The sequence below is a fragment of the Pseudonaja textilis genome, chromosome 2, assembly GCF_049901715.1.
Source record: "Pseudonaja textilis isolate UNSWEBS1 chromosome 2, rPseTex1.2, whole genome shotgun sequence".
Classification (NCBI taxonomy): Eukaryota; Metazoa; Chordata; class Lepidosauria; order Squamata; family Elapidae; genus Pseudonaja; species Pseudonaja textilis.
The window spans coordinates 257,112,291-257,120,643 of NC_141991.1; positions in this window are offsets into that span (position 1 = coordinate 257,112,291).

An 8,353-nucleotide genomic window follows, 5' to 3' on the forward strand; every position below is an offset into this window, starting at 1 on the left:
TTGCCTCCTGGAGGAGGAAGCAGGAGTTGCTGCATCCAGGCTTCTCCCGGGTGGGGCATGTTAGGAATTGATAGTCACCTAACAGTTGGGTTGGAAATATATAAACCATGATAGACATTTAATACTGTCTCTTTAAGGGAATACTAAAATTGTAATTGGGTGTGGTTCCTCAAATGGCCATAAGATGGAGCTGGGTTGTTAGTTCTGTTATTGTTAGTTGCTAGTTGTTCTGATGTTCTGATGGTCGATGTTCTTGGTTCCGGCATTTTTTCTCGATTGACTCTTGCTGATCGTCATTCTTCTTGGATTACTGTGTGTTGGGTATAACATTGATACACCAACTAAGTTTGGGTGAATAAATATATAAACCAAGGTTTGGGAGTTTGTAACTTGTAGCTTTAAGCACAAAACTGCTTGTAATTAACTAATTAAGGGTGCGGTTACAAACGGCAATAAAAGGCAGTAAGAGAAACGTAACCTCTCTCTGCTTGTTATCTGCTTGCTACTGTTTGTTTTGCTACTGTTTGCTACAACTGTTTGAATACCTGAACGAAAGGACTATTTCATTGATGTGCTGATATCCTGTGAATACTCAGCGTTGTCTTCAAAAGGAAAGGTATCAGAGGAGAAGATATCTTTACAAGCAGATAAGGATATAGAACTGACTAGTAAATGGACTAAGTTACTGAATGGATATATTTGTGAATGACATATGGACTGATTGACAATGTTTAAACTCTAATTGGATTAAACAACTATTTAAACTACAAACAGTGTTTGTCATCAGTGTGTGTAAACTCTAGGGCCCTTCCCCTCTCATTTGGCTGCCTGGCTTGACTGCTGCTGCACATTCTGTTTGGGGGTTTGTCCCCAAACACTAACATTGGTTATGGGCCCAGTGAGCACAGTCTAACTAACCAGGATATAGCAGTGAGAGTTGGTGTGAGTTGCACATTACTGTAAAAACAAACTGTTTTTCATTAGTTTTTAAATAGTTACATATCTGAAGAGCAATGGCACAAGTAAATTTGCCAAATCTGTCCATGATATCCAGACTAGATGGAACAAACTATGTTTCATGGTCAATGAAATGTAGTTTACTTCTATGAAGAGAAGGTTTGTGGGACATAATAACAAACCCACCAGATGTGACTAACTTAGATCCTAATGTTGAAGAGGATGACACGAAAGAATGAGCAGGCTTTATGCATCATAGGACTGACTCTCTCTGACCAGCAACTTATCCATATCCGTGGAGAAGAAAATGCTGCAAACTGCTGGGAGAACCTCAGGAAGATATATGTTCGGGACAGTGTAGGAGCTCATATATATCTTACACGCAAACTATTTTGAACACATCTTCAGAAGAATGGAGACATGTTAACTCATTTAAATTGTATGAAGAGCATTTTTCAGGAATTACAAGAAAAAGAGCTTATATTTAATGAGTTGCAACAAGTATACATCATACTGTCTTCATTAGACCAAAGCTATGATGATTATGTGACTGCTTTAGAAGTATTGCCAAAAGATAGTTTATCATTAACCGAGATTACTGGCAGGCTATTAGAAGAAGCCAGAAGAAGGAGTGAACGTGACCAGCTGAGAGAAGATAAACCTAATAAAGAAGAGAAATTATCTTCAAAGCTTGAAAGAAACCAACTAAGTAAATTAAAGCACCCGGAAGAAGAGAATTTATCTTCGACGGCATACACAATTAAAAAGTGTTTTAATTGTGGAGGCAGAGGACATTTGGCAAGATTCTGCAGAAAAGAAAAAAGAAAAGAAAAAAGCCAGAATGTAAAAAAGCCAAAGAAATCCTTTGAACTAGCCACGTTTAGCAACTGTGATGTGAAGAATGATTTATGGGTGGTGGACAGTGGTGCATCCCACTGCATCACGAGAGATAAGACAAACTTTATAAAAATGTCTACAAGCTCTCAACATATATCACTTGCTAATGGCTGGAACCTCAAGGCCAAGGGAGAAGGTATTGCATACTGTCCATGCTTAAACCAGGATATAAAAATGTTGTATGTACCACAGTTAAAGGTGAACTTGCTTTCTGTAAGGGTATTAGACAAACTAGGTTATGTAATTACATTTAAGGATAATAATTGCATAATTGAAAAAGATAACAAAAGGGTAACTGCAGCTTTAAATGGAACATTGTATGTATTACATGATAGTAAGAAAGGGGAGGCACAGACTGTATTTAACAATATAAAGCCTCATAATGAATGTATCCATTTATTGCATAGGCGTTTGGGGCATGTAAATTTTAAAATGCTAAAACGTACAGTAGAGTTATCTGATGGAATAAGGTTAAAACCTTGAGATAAATATTTGCGTTGTAATGTCTGCTGTGAAGATAAGAGTAAAATATTGCCTGCAAATAGGCTAAATGGTTTCAAAACTAAAGAACCTTTAGAAGTAGTATTTGCAGACATTATAGGTCCAAAGAAACCCAGTATGGGGGGTGCTCGATATATACTGAGCATTATGGACCATTATTCTAGATATGGGTTTTGCTAAATAATGAAAAGCAAAACTGAAACATATCAACATTTCTTCAACTGTGTTGGGTATATGGATACACCAACTAGGTTTGGGTGAATAAATATATAAACCTAGGTTTAAGTGTTTGTAACTTTAAGCACCAAACTGCAATGTAATTAGATAATTAAGGGTGCGGTTGTAAGCTGCAATAAAAGGCAGTGAGAGTAACGTAACACTCCCTGGTCCCTGGTCACAGCCCTGGTTGCTGGTCTGGTCTCTCTGCTATCTGCTGCCTGCTGTTTACTCCTGTATGAGACGTCTGTTTGTTAATGCTTGTTGGCTACTGTGCTGAACAAAAGGACTGTTTACTTGGTGAGCTGATATCCTGTGCATACTCAGCGTTGTCTTCGAGAGAAAGGTATCGGAAGGAGAAGATTTACAAGCAGATAAAGACATTGTACTGACTAGTTAATGGACTAGGTTACTGGATGGATATATTGGATAATGACATATGGACTGAATGACAATGCTTAAACTCTAAATGAATTAAATAACTATTTAAACCTACAAACAGTGTTTTTGTCTCCAGTGTGTGTATACTCTTGGGCCCAGCCTCTCTCTCATTTGGCTGCCTGGCCTGACTGCTGCTGTGCACTCTGCTTGGGGGTTTGTCCCCAAACACTAACATTGGTTATGGGCCCAGCAGTGAGCACAGTCTAACTAACCAGGTTATAGCAGAGAGAGTTTTGGTGTGAGTTGCACATTACTGTACAAACTGTTTGTTGAATAGTTATTTATCTGAAGAGCAATGGCACAAGTAAATTTGCCAAATCTGTCCATGATATCCAGACTAGATGGAACAAACTATGTTTCATGGTCAATGAAATGTAGTTTACTTCTACGAAGAGAAGGTTTGTGGGACATAATAACAAACCCACCAGATGTATCTAACTTAGATCCTAATGTTGAAGAGGATGCCAAAAAGATACAAGACTATGAAAGAAAGAATGAGCAGGCTTTATGCATCATAGGACTGACTCTCTCAGACCAGCAACTCATTCATATCCGTGGAGAGGAAAATGCTGCAAACTGCTGGGAGAATCTCAAGAAGATTTATGTTCGAGACAGTGTAGGAGCTCATATCAATCTTACACGGAAGCTGTTTAGAACACATCTTGAGAAGAATGGAGACATGTTAACTCATTTAAACTGTATGAAAAGCATTTTTCAAGAATTGCAAGAAAAAGAGCTTATATTTAATGAGTTGCAACAAGTATACATCATACTGTCCTCTTTGGATCGAAGCTATGATGATTTTGTGACTGTTTTAGAGGTATTGCCAAAAGACAGTTTATCAGTAACTGAGATTACCGGCAGGCTATTAGAAGAAGCCAGAAGAAGGTGTGAACGTGACCAGCTGAGAGAAGATAAGCCTAATAAAGAAGAGAAATTATCTTCAAAGCTGGAAAGAAACCACCTTAGTAAAGTAAAGCACCCGGAAGAAGATAATTAATCTTCGACGGCATACACAATTAAAAAGTGTTTTAATTGTGGAGGCAGAAGAGACATTTGGCAAGATTCTGCAGAAAAGGAAAAAGCCAGAATGTAAAGAAGCCAAAGAAATCCTTTGAACAAGCCACGTTTAGCAACTGTGAAGTGAAGAATGATTTATGGGTGGTGGACAGTGGTGCATCCCACTGCATCACGAGAGATAAGACAAAGTTTATAAAAATGTCTACAAGCTCTCAACATATATCACTCGCGAATGGCTGGCACCTCAAGGCCAAGGGTGAAGGTATTGCATATTGTCCATGCTTAAACCAGAATATAAAAATGTTGTATGTACCACAGTTAAAGATGAACCTACTTTCTGTAAGAGTATTAGACAAACTAGGTTATGTAGTTACATTTAAGGATAATAAGTGCATACTTGATAAAGATAACAAAAGGGTAACTGCAGCTTTAAATGGAACATTATATGTCTTACATGATAGTAAGAAAGGGTAGGCACAGACTGTATTTAACAATATAAAGCCTCATAATGAATGTATCCATTTATTGCATAGGCGTTTGGGGCATGTAAATTTTAAAATGCTAAAACGTACAGTAGAGTTATCTGAAGGAATAAGGTTAAAACCTTGTGATAAATATTTGCGTTGTAATGTCTGCTGTGAAGATAAGAGTAAAATATTGCCTGCAAATAGGCTAAATGGTTTCAAAACTAAAGAACCTTTAGAAGTAGTATTTGCAGACATTATAGGTCCAAAGAAACCCAGTATGGGGGGTGCTCGGTATATACTGAGCATTATGGACCATTACTCTAGATATGGGTTTTGCTACCTAATGAAAAGCAAAACTGAAACATATCAACATTTCTTCAACTGGTTAAAGTTTGCAGAAAGAAAGACTAAACGGCGACTGATAACCCTGGTGACAGATAATGGTACGGAATTAGTTAATAACAAATTCCAGAATAGATTAAAGGTAGCTGGAATAGAGCACAAGAAATCTGCACCATACAGACCACAACACAACGCATTTATAGAGAGAAGAGGCCAAACACTACAGGCAATGGTTAGAACCATGTTAACTGATTCTGGATTACCTGATTTTGTGTGGGGGGAGGCTGCAATGTGTGCTAATAACATATTGAACAACGTTGTTAACTCAACTACTGGTGAAATACCATTCACCATGTGGCATGGCAGGAAGCCTGATCTGAGTTACCTGCACACATTTGGTGCACCAGCATGGGTGCATATCCCTACACAACTCAGGCGTAAAGGGCAACACAGAGCTAAACAATTCTTCTTCGTTGGTTACCAAGCTAACCATAGGGCATATAGATTTTGGGCGAAAGGCACAACTAAGGTGTTATGTAGTGCTAATGCCCAATTTCTAGAGCACGTAGGATGGGATAAGTTAGAACAGGATAACAATAAAGAAGTGGTTACTGAATCCTACAGAAATCCCATTAAGTATCCCTGTAACTTTAAGAATACAGTAAAGAGAGAAGTACAGGAAGAAATTGTGCCCATAGAAGAAGAAATAGAACCAATAGCTCAGCAAGATGAGGAACATGAACAGGTAGTAATTCAAAAAAGTCCTCATACAAGCCCTGTAATTCCCAGAAGAACTACACGTATATCTAGACCGCCTGATAGATACCAGGCTAACACAGTGTGCCAGGTTAATAAGGTTCCATATACTGTGGATGAGATAAAAAAGTATCCTACTAAAGAGAAGGAAAGTTGGTATGCAGCAATGAATAAGGAATTGAAATCCTTGAAGGATATGAAAGTATATGAAAATGTGAGATTACCTGTAGATATAAAACCCATTGGCTGCAAATGGATTTTTAAGATAAAAACTGATAAAGATGGAAATATAATCCATAAGGCAAGATTAGTAGCCCAAGGTTTTAGACAAAGTGCCAATGACTATGATGAAGTATTTGCACCTAGTCTTAAAGCAGCAACGTTAAGGGCAGCTTTAGTGTGGGCAGCAAGCAAGAAATATATAGTTAACCATTTAGATGTGGAAACTGCTTACTTGCATGCTCCACTAAGACATACTGTATATATGAAAAAGCCTAGTGGATTTAAAGGTGAAAATAATAATGATTGTTGGTTGTTAAAGAAGAGCCTCTATGGTCTTAAACAATCGGGCTATGAATGGAACCAGTATATTGTAAAGGAACTGAACAATATAGGGTTTAAAGCTGGTTTAGCCGATCCATGTCTGTTTAAAAGGGAGACAAATGGGAAAATATCATTATTATTATTATTCACAGATGATATTGCTTTGATTACTGAGTCTAATGATGAAGCTAATAAAATTATAGCATCATTAGAAAATAAAATAAAAATCAAGCAATTAGGGGAGATAAAGAGATATCTAGGTTTAAATATATTGAAAACACAGAAAGGTTTTAAGATATCTCAGGAGGATAAGATATCTAAATTGCTAATAGATTATAAGATGGAACTTTGTAAGCCTGCAAAGACTCCAATGAGTCAGGATATTTGCAAAATGGATGCTCAAAGTCCCAAGTTTGATAAGGCAATATATCAATCTTTGATTGGTAGCTTATCATATATTAGCAATTGGTCAAGGCCAGATATAGCTTTTAGTATTAATCAGCTGGCACGACATAATAATGATCCGCTTCAATGTCATTGGAATGCATTGAAGAGAATCTTAAGATATCTTAAAGGAACATTACACCATGCACTGTATCTAGAGCCAAAAGGTGATCTCATATTGAGTGCTTATGCAGATGCTAGCTTTGCATCAGAAAGAGACACAAGAAAGTCGACTTCAGGAACAGCCATAATGCTGGGTAAGACTTTAATAGGTTGGAAGTCAATAAGACAACAGCATATAAGTTTGTCTACAATGGAGGCAGAATTCTCCTGTTTATCGCTATTATGTACTGAATTAATTATGTATAAACAAATGTTGAATGATATGGGTATAACTGTAAATTATCCTATAATTGTACATGAAGATAATCAGGCAGCAATTCAAATGGCCACAAATATTGCAGTAAAAACTAGGAGCAAGCATACAGATTTAAGGTACCTAAACGTTAGACAATCTGTAAAGAGTAAAATGATACAGCTGGAGTACTGCATGTCGGAGGACAATATAGCTGATAATTTTACTAAAGCCCAAGGTGCCATTAAGCACCTAGAGAGTTGTGAAAAGTATGGGTTTAAATTGTAAAGGTATTATATATTTATATCACCCAAAAGGGGAGAATGTTGGGTATATGGATACACCAACTAGGTTTGGGTGAATAAATATATAAACCTAGGTTTAAGTGTTTGTAACTTTAAGCACCAAACTGCAATGTAATTAGATAATTAAGGGTGCGGTTGCAAGCTGCAATAAAAGGCAGTGAGAGTAACGTAACACTCCCTGGTCCCTGGTCACAGCCCTGGTTGCTGGTCTGGTCTCTCTGCTATCTGCTGCCTGCTGTTTACTCCTGTATGAGACATCTGTTTGTTAATGCTTGTTGGCTACTGTGCTGAACAAAAGGACTGTTTACTTGGTGAGCTGATATCCTGTGCATACTCAGCGTTGTCTTCGAGAGAAAGGTATCGGAAGGAGAAGATTTACAAGCAGATAAAGACATTGTACTGACTAGTTAATGGACTAGGTTACTGGATGGATATATTGGATAATGACATATGGACTGAATGACAATGCTTAAACTCTAAATGAATTAAATAACTATTTAAACCTACAAACAGTGTTTTTGTCTCCAGTGTGTGTATACTCTTGGGCCCAGCCTCTCTCTCATTTGGCTGCCTGGCCTGACTGCTGCTGTGCACTCTGCTTGGGGGTTTGTCCCCAAACACTAACAAACTGGTTAAAATTTGCAGAAAGAAAAACTAAACGGCAACTGATAACCCTGGTGACAGATAATGGTACGGAATTTGTTAACAGCAAATTCCAGAATAGATTAAAGGTAGCTGGAATAGAGCACAAGAAATCTGCACCATACAGACCACAACACAACGCATTTATTGAGAGAAGAGGCCAAACACTACAGGCAATGGTTAGAACAATGTTAACTGATTCTGGATTACCTGATTCTTTGTGGGGGGAGGCCACAATGTGTGCTAATAACATATTGAACAACGTTGTTAACACAACTACTGGTGAAATACCATTCACCATGTGGCATGGCAGGAAGCCTGATCTGAGTTACCTGCACACATTTGGTGCACCAGCATGGGTGCATATCCCTACACAACTCAGGCGTAAAGGGCAACACAGAGCTAAACAATTATTCTTCGTTGGTTGCCAAGTAAACCATAGGGCATATAGATTTTGGGAGAAAGGC